At 32.8% G+C, this 26,246-nt stretch overlaps 1 pseudogene across 1 annotated transcript; it reads right to left on the bottom strand.

Moving 5' to 3' along the window:
• Positions 1-18,921: 18,921 nt before the first annotated feature.
• Positions 18,922-25,005, bottom strand: LOC143565852 (short-chain dehydrogenase/reductase 1 pseudogene; annotated as a pseudogene). Its single transcript, XR_013141142.1, has 3 exons — positions 24,961-25,005; positions 19,437-19,625; positions 18,922-19,347 (listed from the first exon to the last, which is right to left on the bottom strand). The product of XR_013141142.1 is annotated as a short-chain dehydrogenase/reductase 1 pseudogene (transcript).
• Positions 25,006-26,246: the final 1,241 nt, after the last annotated feature.

Genomic DNA, 26,246 nt, shown 5'->3' with positions numbered 1-26,246 from the left:
AGTGTTGATTATATCGTTGAGACATGTGCAAAATATAGACCCTAATATGTAAATTCAATCATTAATAAGAAATAGACATCATAATACTATAACTTACTTGTATGAAACAAAACCTTAGAGAAGGAAGACGGTGCGATGATGATTCCTGAATCGGTTCCGTTATGATGTCACTGATTGATGGAGATCTTAGAGTGAAAATTATTGGTGTGTGTTTTTCTCTGTTGTTGTTATGTGACATCTAAGGTAAATCCTAATATATATATGGGTATGTCCATCAAATAGCCCATATATCTTATGGCCCAATTAGGTTATTTGACTAATTATAATATTTAAATGGTAATGATACCACATTATATGGGTTTTTCCAACATTCTTCCACTTGGCTGAATAACCATTTATGATGAGTAATTCGTTAAATTAGTGGCCAAGTTAAACACTCATCAAATTGTGCATTGAAACTATAGTAGATAGTTACAATCGTTCGAGTTACTGATAACTCGAGATCCCCAACAGTCATACTATAGTCTCAACATACAACATTTAAAACTTAGTATCAAATAACGGGAATAAACCCTTTAAGGTAATTAATTAATTTGCATAAATTTTGTCTATAGATCATAATGTGCACATAAACTTTATTATAGACAAAAAACAAAGCATTTGAGGAAATCATAATAATTCATACACACCATATGCTATTATACAATGTCTCTGCTTATACCCATCCGCGTTATAAGTTATCAGATACTTATGGGTGGGAGACCTTAAGTTTTCAGATCCTTATAGCATATTTATAGTGTTAGTGTATTCGATACAAAGGTTATTTTCCTCTACTCGTTCACGTGCGACTACGAACAAGTACTTTGCATCAAAACATAATGCAGCGCCACTCGAACTTTTACTGTTCGAGAAACTAATGGCAACTGACTTGTTAAAGTATATCTTCAATTTTCATGATATGGAGTTAAACAATTTTGAGTCCACTTATCAAATTTTCTAACAATATTCCATGGCACGTTGCATTGTACACTACAACATATTCAGCCATCATTATGGAGATTGTTAGCTGTCTCATAAGGATACGATCTCGGTTTATTTTGATGTCTAATACATAAGGAGCTTCTCGGAGATCTATCATGTCAAAATTACGCGAGAATGATCGCTTTGACCCATGCAATAAATCTAAGCTATTACTTGCCAGAAAAATATCTTCCGTGTAAATGACAAGTATAGTAAAATTGCTTCTACTCATTTTGAGGTAGGTGAATTGATCCACTTGGTTTTTATAAAGCATGTATTCTTCATAATTTCATCGAACTTTAAGTACCAATTGACGTTATATCTATTTTAGCCCATATTTGGATTTCTTTAGCTTACAAACTAATTAGTTTGAGTTATGAACACGTCTTTATGCAAGTCAATATTTAGGAGAGTAATTCTTGACATCAATCTAATGTAGCCTTAAGTCATAATTTGCTACTAATGTCATACCAATACTCAAGGAAACCTTCTATAATACAGGTGAGAAGGTTACCTAATAATACTCTCTTTTGGGTATAGCCTTTAGCAGTCAATCTTGCTTTATAATTTTCAACGTTTTCGTTCGGGACTAATTTAGTTTTGTAAACCAATTTACAACCTACGGGTTTTACACCCTCAGGTAATTTGACCAACTCCCAAAGGTCATTTTAATTCATGGAATCAAGCTCATCAATCATAGATATATTCCATTCACAAGACTGATCGCTACTAATGGCTTCATTATAAGAGGCTTGATAATTATACTTTCCTAAATTCAAATTATCTTCATCAAGGTAGGTTACATAAGCATCAAAGTTAGAATGCCTTTTAGACTTGTATGACCCTCAAGTTGATTTTCGGGTTCTTGATCGTTAATAGGGTCAGGTTTTTACTATTGTGTGTTTGAGGTGCCTTAACTCTCAGGAATATTTGAAGCATTATTTTCTAAGGAAACATTAGGTGGTGCAGTGTTATGTACAAGAGGTGTAATAGGAGGTAAAGTTGAAGAGCCCATCCCCCCTCCTCTTGCACTTCTTGGAAATCAAAGACTTCACTTTCACTGCTCCCACTAATCTTGGAGTTCTTTAGAAACTCAACATTACGAGTTTCTACTATGCGAGTAGTATACGTAGGGTAATAGAATTTAAATCCCTTAGAATGTTTGGGATATCCTATAGAGTAACAACTGGCAGCCCTCAAGTCAAGTTCTCGTTATAGAGTATTATAAAGTTTAGCTTTGGCAAGACAACCCCATACTTTCATATATCCTAAGCTTGGCTCCTTCTTGTCCTAATCTCAAAATGATTTTTAGGGACAAAATATTTGAACATTGTCTTCACGGCCTCAGTCCATAAAAAGTTCGGATGATTTGAGTTTGCTAACATACTTCCAACCATATCGTCAAGGGTTCTAATTCTTCTCTTAGCATTGACGTTATGCTAAGAAGTACCCGAAGTGGTAAATTCGTATGTTGGCCATAATAATTACCCCGTCTAACTGATCAGTTTACCTTTATCTTATGCTTAAGTTTAATTTTAACTTTAGACATAAAGGTTTTAAATTTGTCAGATAATTTATATTGTTTTTCTCTTTAACTAAATACAAGTACACGTAAATTATAGAGATTTCAATCAAGACAAGCAAAAACAAGAATTTAAAAGTTTAACAAATAGTGACTTTGTCACACCCATGCAAAACTTCATAACCATCATTGTCTAACTTTGGTAGTGATACTAAATTAAGGTATCATAAAGTGTAATAAAATGACAAGTTTTTCATAATAAATTGCATGGTTCCTACGACATCATTAAGTTCGTCACCGACACTCGTTCTAAAAGTTCTCTGGTTTCTTTCTAGTTTTTGGATTGTAAGAAATCCCTTTCTTAGTTAGTCCCACCTTGAATTTTGACAATCCCATCGCATGCGTCCTTTATTATGGAACAATTAGCATGTGATTGTCCCTTAGAAACATTATGGTTGAGAAAGTACTTGATTTAGATTTATGGACCGTAAAACTTTCCTCTTTGAATTTCCCCTACTTCTTATGCGAGTTACTAGTAGTGACATACGCAACTTTCGGTTTTTCTAGTTTTCAGTCGCTTTTCCTTTTGCACACTTATTGCTTATCAACTCATCGGTGACTATTTGTCTTTTATGAGTGTTATAGTTGATCTTAGAAGCATCAAAATGTGTAGGAAGAGAAGTTACGATTAAAAAAAAAACTAGAAAACATTTATCGATCTCCATGTCTAATCCATTTAGCTCTCCTGATGACACTTGATATGGAATTATTGATGATTATAAAAGACATTATGTTTGACTAGTCCCATTTATCATGCTCTAATTTCTAATTTGCAGTTCTTCAAGCAGTAAGAGCTACGAGGGCGTCATGTCTTCACGCATAATCAAGATCCATCATTCCAAGAGCGATTTTAACCATGTTCATCTAAGTGGCAAAGTTCGATGACAAGCCAAGGACTTAAAGTGGATACTAGATTGATATGAATAGAAGAGTTTAAATAAGCTAAATTAAGGGTAGTCAACAAGGCAGACAAAACAAATGTATTGAAGATAAAGTCAATTATGACATCAACATAAAAGACTGACTTAAGGTTCTATTTGAATTTTGGTTTCGCGTTGACTAAGACCAAAATTTAAATATTATGAACATACATAAGGAGTAAGGTTCTACTTGAACTTTGGTTCAAATATAATGAACGCACGTAAATAAAGTAAGGGCTCATAAACATAACACGTCACCTTTGGGCAGAAATGAAATGTCTATGTAAATAAGGCCAATAGTTCATCATGTATACCATCAAAACAAGTAGCCGCTGGGTTTATTTTGTTTTGACAAAACACATAATTACGTAAAATGGTTTCATTAGACTTCAAATTCAAATCAAATGATATCTTGTTGGTTCAATCACCCAATCCTTCATTAAAGTAACCATTAAAATTTTAACTTGCGCGAAACTAATGCGAAAGTTATGGTTTTAAATATAAATAAATTTACGTGCAGAATAATGATATTCAAAATAAGTGGCAGTTTTAAGTTCGTTTACTCGAAAGCTTATGGCATACGGAAATTAGACCATTCGTGTGTTCAATAAAACGAAAGCTTTGGCTATTCGTAATCTTGAGTCACACGAAAGTTTGGCCGCTCGCAAGTTAAGCCACAAAGTTTCGTTTATTTGAGTGAAACTAGGCCATTTGAATATTCAAACGAAAGTTACTAAGGTTTGTTTCAAGCGAAAATTTAAATAATGATGCGCGAAAGCAATTTCACCCAAAACTAATAACAAAATAAAAGTATAGATAAAACTTAGCTTGAGCAAAAACAAAATGAGCGAAACTAAATTGTCGTTGGAATTCAAGCATTAGAAGTTAGTTTGGATAACTTAGTGTCGTTTGATAAAATAATTCACGAAAACTAAGCAAAAGTAATTCACCAAAATTTAGTGAAAGTTTGATGAAATTTGTGATAAATTAATTCACCAAAAAATAAGTCACCAACTTAAATAAAGTTATTAATAAAATTAAACTTCCGATTGGAAGAAAATATTAGTGAAATTTAAACTTTCGTTTGATACCCATACTTAACATTTATTGGAAGTAGCATCAAACTTAAGCTAAATTGTTAAATGCATCCAGCAGCAAATTAATTGGCATAGATCGGTAGGTGAGAATGTATAAGATTTCATAAGGATTGCATATAAAAGTCAACTTTTCTTGATTATGGGAGGAAAAATAATGGAAACAAATATTTAAAATCATGGTCATAAACTTTATGCAATAATAATATGTCTTTCACCAATTTCTAGCAATCAATCTTACGCATGAAACAACCGATTAAATTTCTTAGTTTTGTAAGTAACGATATATTCAAAAAACAACCGATGAAATTTCTAAGGTTGGTAAACTTGAAAACATCGATGGACAAAATTGATTTTAATGATTGTTCAATTTTTTTATCTTTTCGGGACATTGGAATAAATAATATTTTGTTACGTGGAGAACAAACAAACCAAAACTTATATTTGCATATCTAAGTTTCACATACGCTATCATGATTCTAAGTTTTCGCTTAAATCGATTCTTAAGCATTTTCAGAAATTTACATTTGTATATAAATGGAAAGTTAATACTTTGTGAAAATAAGACAATAGCATCAAATTTAATTTAAAGTTGTGTGGATCAAAATTAATTTCACAATCATAAAGTCAGAAGGTTTTTGTTCGATTCACAGTTTTCAAAATCAATACAAATCCATGAAGTCATTTAACTTATTTGAAAACGCATTCTCACAAAGCATATTTGTTTCAATAGAAATTTTTTTTTTCGAACAACACATCAGACGATTATTAATTCATCTCTGTCTAAATAACAAGCTCATAAATTACCCTTTTCATTTGCTGGCAAACAAACGTTATGAATCGATATAATCAACATAAAGCTCTGATACCACATGTTGACTATATCATTGAGACATGTGCAAAATATAAACCCTAATATGTAAATTCAATCATTAATAAGAAATAGACATCATAATACTATAACTTACTTGTATGAAACAAAACCTTAGAGAAGGAAGACGGTGCGATGATGATTCCTGATTCGGTTTCGTTATGATGTCACTGATTGATGAAGATCTTAGAGAGAAAATTATTGGTGTGTGTTTTTCTCTGTTGTTGTTATGTGACATCTAAGGTAAATCCTAACATATATATGGGCATGTCCATCAAATAGCCCATATATCTTATGGCCCAATTAGGTTATTTGACTAATTATAATAGGAAAATTGGTTTTAAATAATCCCAACTATCACCTATTGGCAAATAACAGACCCAACTTTGCACTTGGCTGGTGGCGGTCCTAACTAAAGGGGTATTTTTAAGGGGCCGCGACTAACAGATGTTAACCCCGTCAGTGATTTGCTGACGTTGACCTTATTTTCCGGCCGAAAACCTGCCGGAAACCTGCAACTCACCTCCAGTCTCCCTAATATCATTACACCATCTCCCTCCCTCTTCAAAATACATCGGAAATTTGAAAATGAAGTACATTACATCTTCTTCCATGGCCAATCCCTATATACCAGACCCGATCTTATTTTCAAAAATTCGAAATCAATGTTACACGATTTACAAAATAAGCATAGGGCTTTTGTTAAGGGGGTTAAAACTAGTCGAATGAAGTGTCAATTACCTCGAATGACGCACAATTGACGAGGGTGGACTTCGCCGGAGACAACAACGGTGACACGCCGGTTAGGTTTCGTATGAGGGGAAAGATAGAGAGAGAGACGGCGTAACGATATTAGGGAGAATGGAGGCGAGTTGCAGGTTTCCGGCCGGAGAAGAAGGTCAACGTCAGCAAATCACTAACGAGGTTAATATCCATTAGTCGCGGCCAGTTAAGAACAAATACCCCTTTAGTTAGGATCGCCACCAGCCAAGTGCAAAGTTGGGTCTGTTATTTGCCAATAGGTGATAGTTGAGATTATTTAAAACTAATTTTCTATTATAATATTTAAATGGTAATGATGCCACATTATATGGATTTTTCCAACATGGAGAGGTTCAAAATAAAGGAATATCAAATATGAGATGGACAATTTTACCTCCACGTTTCTCTATAACCTGTTAGATTCTTGCAACACAAACATTGCTAGTATTGCAAATGGTCACTTGTTTGAATAGATTTGCGAACACAAGATTTGACGCTTTATTGCAATAAAAAACTTACGGGTGACGAGTATCGAACCGTGTTTCATCAGAAGATGACAAAGATTGCAGTGTATTTCGGAGCATTGTTGGTGAACGTCAACCCAGTATTTTGTCAACAAGTCGCCGACCATAAGATCCGGTAAGCCGTCACGGGTGATGTGAACATGGGTGTCAGGTATGGCACCGCGACGTTAAAGTCGTGAACAAGAACATGCGTAAGTGAAATGGGCTGGAGAACACGTCGTAGACTATGGAACAAAACTGGAAACTTGAATTTGGAGGGACCAACTTAAAATCTCATTTTATAAATGACCCATTTTAAGAATTTTTTCTTAAATTTATTATTTTGTGTTTGTCAAACTTCCAATTGTCAAAGGATTTACAGCCCTAAAATTTATTTTATTTGAAGTCATTTACTTCAAAGTTTGTTAATTTGTTCTTTGCTTTAGGGGTGAGCAAGATAAGGGTCGGACCCTTGAAACCTGATTATCCGACTCATAAAACCCTTAATTAGACCTGAATATATAATAAGGGTCGGGTTAAGGGTATTTAAATTTCACATTAAAGGGTAAAAGGGTTTCAAGGGTCCAACCCTTTTTCAAATCCTTGACCTGTTTACTAGTTTCTATATATATATTCATTAGATTCGCGATTAATCTAAATTTTAGGAGAGGTTTGTAATTCATATATAATTCATCAGAAATTTACCAACTACTAAGAAAAATAAAAATAAAGGGACATATTGCTGATTGGAAACATATATATGTGAATCACTGAATTTGTTTTCTACATGCAATTTGTAAATGTAAATATTATTTGTATCACTTCAATTGGTTAATAAACTTTCGAAGTTAGACTTTACTATGTTATTAAATAAATGTATAATTGTTTAGGATTCATATATTAAAGTCATTATGAGATATGCAACTAGTAAATGCAGAAAAGAAGATGTGATTACTACCTTAAAGGGTAAAGGGTTGGACCCTTAAAACACTTATTTATACCCGACCTTTTTATTGTTTCGAGGGTAGGGTCTCGGGTTCACGTTTTTTCCTAAAAGGGTAAAAGGTCCGGATAGGGTATTAGGTAAAAAGGTCGGGTCTTACCCTTTGAACAGTCCTACTTTGCTTAGTTGGAACTCTTGAATGTTACATATGAGGGGAAATTGACGAGGGTGGACTTCGCCGGAGACAACAACGGTGACACGCCGGTTAGGTTTCGTATGAGGGGAAAGATAGAGAGAGAGACGGCATAACGATATTAGGGAGAATGGAGGCGAGTTGCAGGTTTCCGGCCGGAGAAGAAGGTCAACGTCAGCAAATCACTAACGAGGTTAATATCCATTAGTCGCGGCCAGTTAAGAACAAATACCCCTTTAGTTAGGATCGCCACCAGCCAAGTGCAAAGTTGGGTCTGTTATTTGCCAATAGGTGGTAGTTGGGATTATTTAAAACTAATTTTCTATTATAATATTTAAATGGTAATGATGCCACATTATATGGATTTTTCCAACATGGAGAGGTTCAAAATAAAGGAATATCAAATATGAGATGGACAATTTTACCTCCACGTTTCTCTATAACCTGTTAGATTCTTGCAACACAAACATTGCTAGTATTGCAAATGGTCACTTGTTTGAATAGATTTGCGAACACAAGATTTGACGCTTTATTGCAATAAAAAACTTACGGGTGACGAGTATCGAACCGTGTTTCATCAGAAGATGACAAAGATTGCAGTGTATTTCGGAGCATTGTTGGTGAACGTCAACCCAGTATTTTGTCAACAAGTCGCCGACCATAAGATCCGGTAAGCCGTCACGGGTGATGTGAACATGGGTGTCAGGTATGGCACCGCGACGTTAAAGTCGTGAACAAGAACATGCGTAAGTGAAATGGGCTGGAGAACACGTCGTAGACTATGGAACAAAACTGGAAACTTGAATTTGGAGGGACCAACTTAAAATCTCATTTTATAAATGACCCATTTTAAGAATTTTTTCTTAAATTTATTATTTTGTGTTTGTCAAACTTCCAATTGTCAAAGGATTTACAGCCCTAAAATTTATTTTATTTGAAGTCATTTACTTCAAAGTTTGTTAATTTGTTCTTTGCTTTAGGGGTGAGCAAGATAAGGGTCGGACCCTTGAAACCTGATTATCCGACTCATAAAACCCTTAATTAGACCTGAATATATAATAAGGGTCGGGTTAAGGGTATTTAAATTTCACATTAAAGGGTAAAAGGGTTTCAAGGGTCCAACCCTTTTTCAAATCCTTGACCTGTTTACTAGTTTCTATATATATATTCATTAGATTCGCGATTAATCTAAATTTTAGGAGAGGTTTGTAATTCATATATAATTCATCAGAAATTTACCAACTACTAAGAAAAATAAAAATAAAGGGACATATTGCTGATTGGAAACATATATATGTGAATCACTGAATTTGTTTTCTACATGCAATTTGTAAATGTAAATATTATTTGTATCACTTCAATTGGTTAATAAACTTTCGAAGTTAGACTTTACTATGTTATTAAATAAATGTATAATTGTTTAGGATTCATATATTAAAGTCATTATGAGATATGCAACTAGTAAATGCAGAAAAGAAGATGTGATTACTACCTTAAAGGGTAAAGGGTTGGACCCTTAAAACACTTATTTATACCCGACCTTTTTATTGTTTCGAGGGTAGGGTCTCGGGTTCACGTTTTTTCCTAAAAGGGTAAAAGGTCCGGATAGGGTATTAGGTAAAAAGGTCGGGTCTTACCCTTTGAACAGTCCTACTTTGCTTAGTTGGAACTCTTGAATGTTACATATGAGGGGAAATTGACGAGGGTGGACTTCGCCGGAGACAACAACGGTGACACGCCGGTTAGGTTTCGTATGAGGGGAAAGATAGAGAGAGAGACGGCATAACGATATTAGGGAGAATGGAGGCGAGTTGCAGGTTTCCGGCCGGAGAAGAAGGTCAACGTCAGCAAATCACTAACGAGGTTAATATCCATTAGTCGCGGCCAGTTAAGAACAAATACCCCTTTAGTTAGGATCGCCACCAGCCAAGTGCAAAGTTGGGTCTGTTATTTGCCAATAGGTGGTAGTTGGGATTATTTAAAACTAATTTTCTATTATAATATTTAAATGGTAATGATGCCACATTATATGGATTTTTCCAACATGGAGAGGTTCAAAATAAAGGAATATCAAATATGAGATGGACAATTTTACCTCCACGTTTCTCTATAACCTGTTAGATTCTTGCAACACAAACATTGCTAGTATTGCAAATGGTCACTTGTTTGAATAGATTTGCGAACACAAGATTTGACGCTTTATTGCAATAAAAAACTTACGGGTGACGAGTATCGAACCGTGTTTCATCAGAAGATGACAAAGATTGCAGTGTATTTCGGAGCATTGTTGGTGAACGTCAACCCAGTATTTTGTCAACAAGTCGCCGACCATAAGATCCGGTAAGCCGTCACGGGTGATGTGAACATGGGTGTCAGGTATGGCACCGCGACGTTAAAGTCGTGAACAAGAACATGCGTAAGTGAAATGGGCTGGAGAACACGTCGTAGACTATGGAACAAAACTGGAAACTTGAATTTGGAGGGACCAACTTAAAATCTCATTTTATAAATGACCCATTTTAAGAATTTTTTCTTAAATTTATTATTTTGTGTTTGTCAAACTTCCAATTGTCAAAGGATTTACAGCCCTAAAATTTATTTTATTTGAAGTCATTTACTTCAAAGTTTGTTAATTTGTTCTTTGCTTTAGGGGTGAGCAAGATAAGGGTCGGACCCTTGAAACCTGATTATCCGACTCATAAAACCCTTAATTAGACCTGAATATATAATAAGGGTCGGGTTAAGGGTATTTAAATTTCACATTAAAGGGTAAAAGGGTTTCAAGGGTCCAACCCTTTTTCAAATCCTTGACCTGTTTACTAGTTTCTATATATATATTCATTAGATTCGCGATTAATCTAAATTTTAGGAGAGGTTTGTAATTCATATATAATTCATCAGAAATTTACCAACTACTAAGAAAAATAAAAATAAAGGGACATATTGCTGATTGGAAACATATATATGTGAATCACTGAATTTGTTTTCTACATGCAATTTGTAAATGTAAATATTATTTGTATCACTTCAATTGGTTAATAAACTTTCGAAGTTAGACTTTACTATGTTATTAAATAAATGTATAATTGTTTAGGATTCATATATTAAAGTCATTATGAGATATGCAACTAGTAAATGCAGAAAAGAAGATGTGATTACTACCTTAAAGGGTAAAGGGTTGGACCCTTAAAACACTTATTTATACCCGACCTTTTTATTGTTTCGAGGGTAGGGTCTCGGGTTCACGTTTTTTCCTAAAAGGGTAAAAGGTCCGGATAGGGTATTAGGTAAAAAGGTCGGGTCTTACCTTTTGAACAGTCCTACTTTGCTTAGTTGGAACTCTTGAATGTTACATATTAGAACTTTGCTTTGAACAGTTAAAATTATTACTAATCTACCTATTCTAATAAAGTAAAATAAATGTAGACACTTATCATGCTTTGGTTAATTCTCACCATTTTTTCCCTCCAAAACTAATTTACCCTAATATATGTAACAAATCAATAATTATTCACTTTCCTTTTACACTATATTTATATAATATCTATATATTTTTAAAATATAAGTTAACATATTATTTTACTACATATTTCAAAATACTTAGGTGAATTTCAAAAATCAACAATAAATCATGTTTCTCAAATTAAAATTGTTTCGGGTTTTTTATGGAACTTAAATTTATATTATTGGTCAAAAGTTGGTAAATAGATTATTTGGTACAAATTAACTATATTTAGGTCAAAATTTGTTACGCGTCAAAAATGAAAATTTTGAGTTTTTTAAAAGTTTGAGAATGCAAAATAGATTTATTGTCAAATTTGTTATGGGTTCAAAGTGTTGACTTTGAAATGTCAAAAGTATGAAAGTTAGAATTTTAAACATGATTCGGGTTTAAAATTTATTTTTAAGGGCATTTTTTAAAATAATCAAAAGGTTCAGGATTTGACAAACTGACTATTTTTCCCTCAACTATTAAAATGTAAGAAAAAATGCGAACACTTTCGACATGCCACCCGATGCCTATTAATACTTCTAACTTTTATCAATTTTGAAATATTTATGTTAACATTAATTTTTCCTTCAATAGTGATCAGAACGTTGTATGAGAAGCATGTCATGGAAAACTATGCTCAAATGAAACAAAATATTCACAAAATTGGATGGGTTAACATGTTATTTTTTATGTTGTCACTATGACACCTCTAAAACTTATCAAAATCTTTTTCATGGTGTAGCTTAGAAAAACATAGCTCTTGAAGAACACCCATTGTTACAATTTAATGTTATACTTTCCTTTAATTAGTGATAAATTGATAAATATATCAATAAATGTAACGCTCCTTTTGTATTTAGACTGAATGGTTAGAACTATCATCGTATGAGAAGCTTTATTTCTGAAATTGGTTCATAACCAAAAGTTTTTCAATTATACATATATGGCACCGAGAATGAATTTTTCAATAGAAAGAAATATTCTTAGGTATGTTTTTGCACGAGCATTTTTTTAGTAAATTCATTTAAAAAAATAATTTTGTGATATAAATAAAATCAATTTATATACACATTGTATAGATACAAGCATAGATGTAATACATTTTTTTTTCATATAGCTATGTAATTATTTGTTTTACTTATAATTTTATAATTTGAATTATCCCGTGTGTGACACGGGCTCTAAAACTAGTTAACTAATAATTCAATTGTTGGTACCAAGTTTGGGGAAAGATGAGGGTTGATATAAAAAAAACTGATATAAAGACCCCAACTTTTTAGTTTGATTGAGGCATCCGAAAACCTTAGGCCGTCACTGATATGCAAACAAGACACGATACCTCTGAATACTACTTCAAACCAGTGTATTCGGAATGTCAATTCGACCAAACGCTGCGTAGGCTTTTTTCATGCATTGATTTTTCCATGTGGTTAAATTGTTGTTTGTGGACTGTATGTTATTAATTATTATCATCTCGTAACCACTTAGAAAAAGGATACATGGGACCATAAAGAATAAAGAAAGCTATTTTGGATTTCAAACGGTGAGAGGGGATAACACACAAAAGAAGAAATTCATCCAAGTATTCAGTGACGGATCAATGAATTGTTTTAGGTTGTACACTACTTTTAAAGTCGATGTAAAAGTTCCGGGTCAGCTCGATAGTTCGGGCAAAGCTCATTAAATAATAAAAATGCGATAAAACTAGCAATCTAACAAATTAAAACTAAAATTTAACAAATAACTTAACAATTAACAACATCAAGAACAATTAACAAATAACAAGAACCATTAACATTTAACAAATGAATCTAAAACCCCAAAATTGATATAAGCCTAAATTAAAAAAAAAAGTTCTAAAAAATTGTAAGGTGCACAGAATTGAATCCGCAACTTCCAATTTACTAAGCTTTGAACTTACCGACTAGACCAACGCATGTTTTTGTATTTAGGATGGTCCCTTCTGTTGGGTTTCAGTAATGATCAGTTAAAATTTTGTTTATTAAAACTGGTTCAATAAACGTGGTTAATAATAATTAATCTTATTGATTATAGTTATACGCAGCGGAATATATATAATTAATCAACACCAAAAACTAAACCTGAAAGGATCCGGTTACAGACAATACGAGTACGAGTCAAAACATTAAATATAAACTAACAATATATTTAAGTTTACCTCGGTTAATAATTAACCGGTTGAGACACCGAAGGCTAACGAACTGAGCTAGGTGACACAACGAGATCCAACGACCAATCAGTGGCGGTGCACGACGGCAATGGAAGTGGTGGTGGTATCCGGATAGCGGCGGCGGCGACTGTGAGTGGCAACGGGCGGCGACTGCTGGCGCCGGCGGCAAGTGGCGGCGGTGGCTGGACAGCGCCGGTGGTCGGGCAGCGGCGGTGGTGCAGGTTGGCCAGTGATGGGGTGGAGGAAGAAGGGAGATGGACTTGTTGATTAACTTAGGGTTATGTCCATAACATCATGTGTTTATATAACCTATAATTAGGTTTAACTAACTTAGTTAGTTATATACCCAATGGGCCAACAAGTCCACTTCTTGCTCAAAAGCTCGCACCATGTAATTTCATCTCGTTAAAGTATCTAACCCGGTTAACTAACTTAAGCGGGTCAATGGCTCGTTACCTCACGGTGTAACTCTTACGGGTCATAACCCGGTTGGCCGTATTGACTTACCCGAACCGGTCCATAATTCCAACAGTCTCCCACTTGGACGTTTCTGGTTAAGTTACTCAATACTGACAGCCAGTGGTGCTCTAGCTACACATAGCTGCCCCCAACAGGTTATAACATTTTAAATTCATTAACCAAAATAATCTTGGAATACACTTTTGCAAGATAACAAATTTATGGTAATCGTTGTCATCTATCATTTCTGTATAAGACATCAATTGAACAATGAGACATGGATCAAGTTCAATCTCATATAGCGTTCAATCATTATAGTTCTCGATCTAGAATCAAAGTGGTCCAATCAAACACATAGTTAGTTTGGGTGAGGCCTCACACTTTACCAGTTTGAATCAACGAGGGCGCCAAGATGTCTAACTGTTACATATCATGTAAGAGTACAGAATCCTATCTTGAATGCATACAACTCCCACTTAACTTCAGATTATTCCCAACCAATGCCTTTATAGCTGGCAGTTACGCGACAGCGGTTGACACTGATCAAAGAATAACATTTAGTAAACGAAAGTTCTAATATGTATCTCAGGTCTGAGAATACTAAATGAGTATACCAGTATCAAAACATCTTATGACTAAAATCCATGAAGATGATATGATGCGAGTTACATCCAACGTCATTCATAACGAGGTCTGTGAGTTTGGAAGTCAACTCTTTGAGTCCAAAGTCAGAATATTAGATTGCTGATCTCTTCAAGGAGGATTGTATATTCGGGCTGAATTGTAGATCCAATGTAATTTATATGAATCGGGTTTGTTAGTAGGATTTATTCGTGTATTGTTTTGGTCCGGTTCCATTGGGCATGGACCCGTTTTTAATAAAATTCGTTGTAAAAATAATAAGAACAAAGGTTAATTTTTTCTATATCCGAAGGAAGAAAACTAGATTTTTCTACGTTATTTTTTTTTATTATTGTAACGACGTATATTAAAAATATTCCACATTATAAATGAAACTATGTTTTGCTATAATTGTAAATAGAAACGGAAATAGAGTTAAGCACCCCCCCCCCCCCCCTCCTCTTTCATTTCGATACTAGCCAAAATATCTTTCTCCAAACAAAAACATTTTTGTCAATAGAACACCACATTGTAACGTCTCTAACCGATAAAAGAAAAAGACTTATAATACAATAATACAAGCAACAAGTACAGAATATAATAAACTAGTAATTATGATCCGCGCGCTATAGCGGGTTGTTAAAACAAATATAAATTTTACGTGTTGAGTTGCTGGAAAGTTTAACGTCTTCGAAAACACGCCTTCTATGTAAACCTGTGCTTTACAGTGATGATGTTGATAATAACATTTCAAAGCTTAAGTGAAAAGATAAAATGCGTTTTTACGGGACCGTCTACTACGTAAATCTATTGAAAAAGATTTTTTATTTTGTTTGTGATCACTAAAACTCTAATTTCAATTTTGATATAGTAATTATCTTCAAAATGCACATTTAAACTATCTTTTGACAATTTAGATGCTTGAATTTTGTTATTGTCTTATGAATTTTTATTTTATTGGGTGCATTATACATAGTCGGAGAATTAGTGGGCTTACAACAAAAGAAAAGGTTGAAGCACAATTCAAACAACATCAAATACAACAGGCTAAAGCATACAATAGATACGTGAACATAGAGGCACAACACAACTAGCAGAAGGTGCAGACTGTAATGTAGTAGAAAGTTACAAATTGTATATATATAAATGATAAAAATTTAAATAGCTATAACAAATAATCATATACCGAAATTTTTTTAAAATATTAAAAAAACTTGATACAAATAAGATGATTGTCATTCAATTTGAGATCATTTTGTGTGAGTATAGGTGTGCAACAAGTTTGATCAGATTGGTCAATTCAGGTTGTGCCTATAGCCAACCATTTGGCGATCATTTGCATTCTTTGCCAACTCACCGATTATCACGTGTCTTTGTAGAGCTAAAAAAATGTAAATAGAACTGATCGTTAAATGGTTTGACAATCAATCCTTGCCATGTCACATCACCGGGTAAAGTAGCTTAATGGAATCTTGAAAAGCAAAAAAAGGGCACATGATAAATGGCGAGGTGCCAAAGAAAACAAACCGATCGCTAAATGGATTGGTGATAAGTACAACCCTACCCTGTACTGTGTTACTGACCACTTTAATCAAGCTTATGACACACCTACATAGAACCAAATTGATCTTCAAATGGATTAACGATCACCCTATATGGTAAAGTTTTCAAGGTTTTGCCCCGCTTGTGATTGTTTGGGTGATGGGATACCACTTATAAAAAAACATCTAATTACCAAATAGAATTCTTATAGAAGATGATCCTATGAAGTTGCAAGCCATGGATGGGTGTCTTTGTGTGTTGTGTTATACGGTGAACCACAAAGAAAATAATGTAAATTTTTCCACCCGTTTTTTTTTTATTTATTATTACATCATTGTGTTAACGATGAGGACACCAGATTAACATTGTAGCCAAACATGTCTTGCACGCAACCAAGTTCAAGTATCTAAGATAGTTTGTATAGATAAGACAATGATGATGTCCACCATGTGCACACATACTGGTACAAGTGGAGATCGAGCAACGCCACAAAAATATTGTGTGACAAGCCATTTCCAACAAGATTAAAGGGAATTTATTACATGGTTGCAATTTGGTCGACTATGTTATACAGATTCGATTGTTAGGCCATCAAGATGATACAAGAGCAAAAGTTGGAGGTTGCACATATGAGGATGCGAAGGTGGATAGGCTAGAACACGAAGTTGGACTAGATAAAAAAAAATGAAGCTTTTCAGTAAAAATTTGGGTTGACTTGTATACAGATCAGATAAACTAATGGAGATTGAGATGCTTTGTGCATGTGAATAGAAGACAGTCGATGACACAAGTAAGAACCGAGTAAACTATCATAATAGAGTAGTGGGGCAAAGACAAACCCCAAATGACATGAGATTAGCATGATTTGCTAGACTTGCACGTTTATAAGAACATGCTCAGAGATATAAGTTTTTTTCGGCATCAAGTACAAGTTATATTCTTTTAGTGGAGTGTATAGCTAGAGTCTTGCCCTTTTCTTAGCCTTTGTTTTTTCTTAGCTTTAGTTTTGATTACCTTGGCTTCTTAGCCTTAGTTTTGAGTCTGCGCGGTATCGACGTTTAGATTTGTTAGAGAAGCATATTAATAGGCCTGTAAACAAACCGAACGTTCGGTAAACATTCGTGAACCGTTCGGTGGGAAGTTCGTTTCTGTTCGTTTATTTAATAAAAGAACGAACTTGAACAAAAAACTTGTGTTCATTTAATTAAACGAACGAACATGAACACATGTTCCGTTCGTTCATTTATGTTCATGAACGTTCGTTTATGTAATAATAGAAAATAATTAAATATTATCTAGATAGGTCATCTGCTTAAAGGTTTTATATTTATTAATTTGTGTTCATTTTCGTTTATGTTTGTTTGTGTTCATTTACATTCGTTCGTGTATGTTCGTTTATCTTCGTTCATTTATGTTCGTTTAAATTTTAAACAAACGAACACAAATGTCCATTTTTAAATAAACGAACATAAACATAAATATTTGTTCAATTAAGTGTTTGCGCTCTTTTAAAGTTAAACGAAAGAACACGGACATGCCATTTTTCGTGTTCATTCGATTCGTTTACGGGCTTTCATTATTCACATTGATGAATACATTAGTCTAAATCTCTAGGCTTTTCCGATTTTATTTGTGTTCGTTTGTGTTCATGAATCGTTCGTGAACACATTAATTTCCTTAATGAACGAACACGAACATAAAATCTCATTCGGTAAGTGTTCGTGAACCATTCGTGAACACATTCTTTTCTTAACGAACGAACATGAACAAGGCCTTGTTCGTGTTCGTTCGGTTCGTTTAGGGCTCTAAGCATATAGGTACTTTTAGGGAGAACGTACCATTCTGTCTTGCTTATTCGAGTTAACGCGAGCGAGTCTTGTAGGGTTATCATGAAGAGAGAAAATGCTCAAAATGATAAAATTTTAATAACTTACAAAAACCCATATAATCTATATTGGTCCATAAGATGTAATAATGCATTTTATTTTCACAACGCCTAAATGGCAGTTAGTCTTTGAAGTTTGAACTATATACCTGTTCTAGCTTCTCGCTTGTAGAAGAGATCAAACCAATCACATTCTTATGGATAAAAATCGAACAAAAACGTATAATCTATATCGCCCAATGTGAAGTAATAACGCATTTTATTTTCGCAATGCCTAATTGGCAATTGTATTTTTGAACTCTATCCTTAATACTTGTTATAGCTTCATGTTTGTCTGCTTTAACCCTATAAATCCTTCATTGTTAAAAAAATAAAAAAAAATACTTGTCTAGAAACAAATAAGTAAAGTAAAATAAAAATTAAAAAAAAAATCCAAAGAGCAAGTAGTAGCAACATTATTATGTTAAACTTTAGACAAGTGAATCAAGAACACCAAACCTGATATTGCATAAAACGTTTATGCGACTCTTTTTATTAATAATAAACAAGAACGGAATTCATACTACTAACTAAAAATAAAACTTTTGATAGGTTTATATAGCATCCACAATTCTAATCCTACTCAAACTAGAAAACACAATCAAATTAAACTTCAAATTTATTTAATAATAAATAAAAGATAATTTTAGCAACAAGTTATTCAATTTGGTCCATTAACTTTAAATCTTCACCAAACCGCCCATTGAGATCTTCCGTACCACCCTTATACTTTCTGTATTAACCATTCGGGTCCTTCAAGTTGGTGTTGCTCCAAGTTTTACATGTTACATATCATATCGATATTACTTCCCCTCATAAAATGCTTTTACAAAACTAGCATATACCGTTGGTGAAAATGGAGCTATACGTGTTTCATGAAAGTATAAACCTGAAGGCCAATTATCCGGCAACAAAGCAGCCATTACCGGACCTTTAGCACCTTCTTCTACCGTAATAGCTCCAGTTTGAAATGTCATGTCTGTGATAACATACCCAGGATGCACACAATTCACAAGAATATTCTCGTACTTTCTTGCCGTCAGCCTTGTGTAAGCGTTAATAGCTGCTTTTGAAACTTTGTAAGCAGAGACTGTCAATGGCCATCCATTCTCTTGCAACTTACCAGCCTTAAAATCGCTCAAAAACCATTGAATTATCTCATCTATTCTCTCTTCAGTTAAGTGTTCAATATCTTGCAATTCTTCTTTCAACTTTTCATTATGAAACCACTAAAAAACAAGAAAATAATAGTAGATTTTGTTTATTATATGCAATTTTCTTTGTTCTTTCTATATACATATATAAGTTGATTACTTACAAATAAGTGTCCATAGCCAGAGGTGACATTCACAATTCTTGGGGATTTGGATAGTTGGAGAAGAGGGATAAGCGATTCACTAACGGCTTTGGTCCCATAGTAATTTATCTTTATACATTTTTCTCCTAATTCATAAGGCTCTTCGATAATGTTGGTTAAAAAATCTGCCTTCTCATCGGAGATTTGTAACTAATCCAATAAAGTATAACTTAGCACCTTATAAGTTGACTTACAAGTAAAAAGACGGGGGCCACAATCCCTATTGGGCTGGTTTATGCTAGGGACCTATTTATGCTAGAGAGGTCCCCGCATTATGGGGGCGAGGAACACAAATACTATCAATCACATAACATGTGTTAAGTTTTTCTTAAATAAAAAACTATAGCAATGTCATACTCAGATTAATGAGAATACAATGCTTATTTTTACGGTGTAGTTTAAAAAAAAGAATATTAACGTATGAAAAAAGTTATTGTCGTTTAAAAACCACAAAAGTTGGGTAAAAATAATGGGACAAAATTGTAAGTATTTTTAAGTACTCACAAAAGTTCGTGGATAATTGTGCTTAAACTATTAACCACGTCCATTAAGGGCCCCACAATTAGCATTAATAGTTGCATTAATTAAACTTTAAGATGCCATTTTGTTGTGCATTATAATATACTAGGCGGGTGCCCGCGCGATGCAGCGAAAAAAAACATAGATTTAGTAATCACGTAACAAGTTTATGGGTGTTCATTGTTTGATTTGAAACCGTTCAAACCGGCCATTGGTTTGGTTTCACGGTTGAATTTTTTCATTAACTTTTGGCCGGTCATTTTTAATCTTCAAAGTTTCAGTTTCAGTTTTTGACGATGAGAACCCATTACTAACGATTTGTCCAACGGTTTAGTTTAAAAACCATCAAAACCAGACCGCAAACGCCCTTAAACAAAATGTTATATTTTTTAACTGAAAAAAAATATAACAATATCATACTCAAATTAAAGAGGAAAATAAGCTCGTTTTTTTGGTGCAATTTCTTTAAAAAAATATTAACGTACGAAAAAGTTACTAATACTTAAAAATAATGAGGAAAGAGTTGGGTTAAAAGTGAAAATAAAAATCACATATTAGGGAAAGATCAAGAATCATAGTTGGCAAAGTGAAGGGGCTAATTTTGTAAATTATTGTTTAGTAACTGTATAACATTTTTATTGGACAAGTTTGTCCTTATCCTAGATGCATGGAAGGTTGTACCATTTATTACATAGATTGTAAATTCTTTAAAACTAATGTGTTTTAATTTGCCCTTCTTTCATACATTATATATAGTATAGATAATATAGCATAGATATACACACATACTGTGAGCATATGTGTGAGCGCATATGTTGTAATCATCAACATATGCGGCGCATATGTCATGCACCATAATATATGCACCTTATATTTTGATGTATATATACTTTATTTGTTTCATTTTGTATATAATAATTGATTCTGAAGCAATAAAATTCTCTCTCTTCTTCATTTCATTTTTCTTTCGTGTTATTGTCTTTGTACGATTTCACATATACAAAATGGTTGGTTATGATTTCTAGGCACCCTAGACCAACCGAGTTGGTTGGGTGACAATTAACACAGTTAAGTTGGATGGTTTTTACCGCCTTTTAAATTCAAAGCTGTTAGCTTGTTTTTAAATATGATGAACGATGGTTCATAAATGTTATACTTAGGCATAAATGAATCTACTTATGTTTTTTTACGACAAATATTGCTCATATTCTACTTTACACAAATAATTTTAAAGTGCTTAACTTTAACCAGGAACACTCCATAGCTCATTTATAACTTGATTTTATTTTTACCTTTTTATTTTTATTGTAGTTTTAGATGGAATTGTATTAATTAAATAACTAAATAAGTATTGTTTCTATGAAGTTTAATTTATATGGTTATTTTAGTGAGTTTGTTATTTTTTTAATCAACAAATTATATATGGTTTTGGCCTTTTGTAGTGGAAATTAAAAAATTTAAAAAATAAATATATATGAATCATATGACATTCCAAAAGTCCAAAACATGTCAAGTCATGCTATGGATAATAAAGCTGGGCCCACCAAAAATAAATAGAGATCAGACGTGTCACGTGATAATTTTAGTAAGAAATCTCTTCCCCTCGCCTCTTGTACCTCTAACAAGTTATTATAAAGGCTTTTACTGCTCCCATTAACCTTAGAAACCTTTAGAAAATTGGCATGCTTAGGGTCAATATTTAAAGACCAACATGTTCAAATAAAGAAACAAGTTAATAATATAAATGATTGCAGTTTCTCTTGGTGAGGATTATTTTAGTAAGAAATCTGAATATTCCCACATTTAAGTAACAATGAAACTTTCTGTAAGAGTAGTATTGAATTCTAAGTAGATAAGTTATGATGAAACAGTTTTGTGATGGAGCAATGTCTTGTACAGAGGTGTAATTGATTTAATATCAAGTTTTTCACTCCCCACCTCTTGCAAATCTTGCAAGTTATGATTAAGACACTTAATGCTCCCACTGATCCTTAAATCTCTTGGAAAGCTACATGGGCAGTTTCAATGATGTACGTGACGTAGGAACATTTCATTCATATATTAGACTTGGTTTGATTTCCTTAACGTCCATATGTTATAAGAAACTTAGGAACATATTTAGAAAAAATCAAATTAAATTAAGTATATATGAATGGATCTCTTTAAGATCGTGGACCATAGAAGTCATATTAGATACAAGTAAATAGTCGTTGAATGATAAATTATGTCTCAATATTCCATTTGGAATAAGTTCCACGAACGTGAGTGAAATATAATTTTGGTTGGACCCATACTTATTCCTTAAGCCTAGTAAGGTTTATAGCATCTAACACATGATTTTAAAATCACTTAGAATGAGATTAGTTGAAAAATCATCCTCATCAACCATGTCATGAATTCTCATGAAATTTTGGTTTCAATGGATGACATTTATAGGTCTCATTTGTCTTTTGTTAAGTTCACATTTGCATGATAACAAAAGTTGTGAAAGTTTATAGTATCATCTAGTTCTATCCAAATATTGATAACAAATAATATATGAGAGTTTTATGTAAGAGTGACTTTATGTTGGCTATGCAAACCTCACAACTGTCATAACGCAGCTTAAGTATTGATACTAAATTCTGATTAACTACCAGAATTTATAAGGTATCCTAAAGCATAACTAGAACAGTTTATTATGGTTTATGATAACTTGAACATTTAATTTTGTCACCAACACTCATGTTAGTTATTCATTGATTTTTGGTGAGGAAACATATAAAGAACTAGAATCAACCTATCTTGTGTTAATTGGAATATAGAATTAGCAGACTTAACTATCATGAATATGTGACTACTTATTTCAGCCACTTTTTCTTCTAAATTATTGAAAAAACTCGTTGCTTATGGCTAGTATAATAGCATATATTTGTAGTGAGGCTTCTCCTTAAAGAACTTAAAGCTTGAAGTTATACTTGTATTTTGTCTATAAACCTTATAATTATCCTCTTTTAGGTTTAGTGGTAGCGAGTTAAATAACATTTTATTTTCCAGTACTAGATATTTCTTTTCCTGTACATATATTGTCGATCAACACACTCATTTCCCTTTGGTACTTCTGAGTGTTATAGTTGATTCTTAAGGCATAAAATTGTACTATTGAAAATTTATTATTTAATGTACTGGAAAATTGTACTTATTTTCATGTGTGAGCCTTAATTTTATGGGTCATGTCATGATTTGTACATTATGATGCATTCAGTAATGCAATTGAACCTTATAGTTAGAATTTTAGGAAGTAATGCATGCAACTTAGGAGTTATTTTGTTTATTTTCTAGATATTAGATTAGTTTTAGGGAAAACTAAATCTAGAATAACTCTATTTGATAGCATGAGTTTATTGATTATCATAAGAGACATTATGTTTGACTCATTCCATATGTTATATTCTAGTTTTCAATAGAATAATTGTTATTAGAAAAAACAGTGGGTTGGTCATATCATGTCTTGAGATATAATTAAAACTGAGAAGAGCTAAATGTTTTGAAACTCTTTATGAGGCAAAACTAATATTTGTGTTTTAAGATTATAGTGAATGATTTGAATGAGAGTAATTTCTAGGAAGAAAATTATAGTGAGTAATGTAATGGGATATTAACGTAAGATAGATTAATTAAAATGATCATTAGATTAATGAAGGATCATTAACTGTAAGAATCATTATATTTTGTTGAAGATGTGATATGTCTATTATTAACATCAAACTAATAGACAACTTAAAGTAAAAGTTCAACTTAAACAAAAAATAAATCACCTTTGGACAGAATTAAAATTTATTTAAGTATATGTGCAAAACAATTGTAACACATCACCTTTGGGCAGAAGTGAAACAATCATTTTAATTATGCACGAGTTAGTTTTGCTTGAATTAAATGTAACTCATCACCTTTGGGCAGAAGCGGTACATTAAAATCATGTTAGGCTAAACTAACCCGGCTTGTATTAAGACTTGAATGATATGCTAGATGTAATGCATCACCTTTGGGTAGAAGATTACATCAACAATTTATTCAAGTTTAAGCATTTCTATGTTTTGTAAAATCAATCAATAAATATTTATATTATAAGTGTCTTACAAAACATTAATTAAGTAATAGCAAACCAACTGTTACCGCGGATTGTGTTTTCGGTTTTTATGAGACCTCGGAAATTATGAGTTCTCGGTTAACACTTGGGTTTTCAGTTTTTATTGTGTTTTCGGTTTTATGAGATCTCGGAAAATATGAGTTCTCTGTCAACACTTGAGTTTTCGGTTTTATGAGATCTCGGAAATTATGAGTTCTCTGTCAACACTTAAGTTTTCGGTTTTTATTGAGATCTTGGTTTTAACCAAGATTTCAGTTTTAATGAGATCTCGGTTTTAACCAAGATTTCGTTTTTAACCAAATCCAAATTATTTAAGGTAAACATATTTTGGTTCAAATTCTTTAGAGATTAATTTTATCTTCAAGATTTGTTTTAATTTTGAAATTCATATATTCCATAATTATTCAAAATTTAAAAATCTTTGAAGATTTGTTTATTCAATTATTTTAGGAAAACACAATCATAATCCGAATTTTAACCAAAATATGTAATATTCTCGAAAAACTCATGATGAACACGAAGAACACCACCGAAAAACCATAAAGTTTTTAACAGATATTTAATGTGAAATTGGTTATAACGTTGTTTTTTTAAACAGTTTATGTATAACCAGATTTCAATAAATTAATAAGAATTTAATGATAATAAAATAAGAAAACAGAATTCAGGTTTATCATATTTTAGTTTCATGTTTTCCGGTTTAGATCCAGATTTAGGGAAAACATAAAGAACTGATTAATCAACATCGCTCTGATACTACATGTTAATCAGTTCTGCACGTATGTAATAGAAAACATGAATGTTATGGTAAACCCACAAGTAAAATATACATGTTACAGCAGATAGAGTAGCCATGGCTGATGAGAATCCTCTTGATGACATGATAGTCAGCTTGGTCGAGTTCCCCTTTAGGATGTATGTTAGTGATGGAGATTAGGGTTCTTGAGAAAACCGAATATTGAGAGATATAGGGGGTCACGAATTTCTTAATGTGTGAATTATGTTTTTCTTATGATGTTAATATATCTCTTCCATTTATTTATAAGTATATACCCAAGGGGAAACCCTTGAGTAGCAAGTAACGGCAATATGGTCCATCAACAATTACCTAGCTATATATTTATTCTTACACTAGCTTGTACTTGGAGAGTGGATTCGTGTCGTAGCAATCAAATCCGCAACCCTAATTTATCAAGATTATTGTGTTTACTGAACTGAAAATAACTACACCGTACCATTTGTTTGTTTTGTTCGACATGTTAATAACATGAATACATGATGCATGGAGGGCATTTAGTACAAGCCTAACATTTGTACCACGTTCCAGTTATTAACAAAACCAATTAATGACTCAACATAAAATAACATGCCATGTTTCAACGTTTTTATCTTGTAATAATATGAAGGGTTTTTATAGTACGTACGGATTAGATATGGTTTTCATATGCCCTCAAAAAGAAAAGGACGAAAAAAGTTGTCTTTATCATGCACACACAATGGTATATAATGAAACCACAACCCCATAGAAAAATATTGACGCAAATTTATCGACTAAAAGTTAAATCCTAAGAACATTTGAGATATAATATCTCAAATGTTACGTAGGTAGCTTAGAAGAATCGGGGGCATGCAAAACTTTGATTTAAATCACGAAAGTGTTTATTCTTAAGAAACTTTTGCATTGATGCATGCATGGCTTGAACATTATGATCCACACCTCGAGCTTGAATAGAATTTACATCGAAAGTTAGAAAAAAGTAAACACGTTGCAACGGTATGTTCGGATTTTTTTAAAACATAAAAATTTAAAAGATATAAAAAGAAAACAAAAAATAAGAAGTGGTGTTGGTGTAAAATGTTTCATCATATTTTTGGTTCAAGAATGAAATAAAAAAAATGTATTTATAGATATGAAGGGGGCAAAAGTGTAAGTACTTTTTACCTAAATAAAAATTGGGTGGATGATATGTATAAAAAGGCAATTTTGTATTTTTAAACCATTAACAATCTCTGTTAATTAATGTGAGGCTAGTTTATTTGGTAGAGACACTTGTCTTTTAAAGAGAATGTCTCATGTTCAAACCTGAACAACTTAGTAGAATTAGTGTAAAGTGTAAAAGGAT

The sequence above is a fragment of the Bidens hawaiensis genome, unplaced genomic scaffold (assembly GCF_021521415.1).
Source record: "Bidens hawaiensis isolate Kalapana, Puna unplaced genomic scaffold, B.hawaiensis_p1.1 tig00022546_1, whole genome shotgun sequence".
NCBI lineage: Eukaryota > Viridiplantae > Streptophyta > Magnoliopsida > Asterales > Asteraceae > Bidens > Bidens hawaiensis.
The sequence above is the reverse complement of the archived record's forward strand: the minus strand, read 5'-3'. Positions and strand labels throughout refer to the sequence as shown.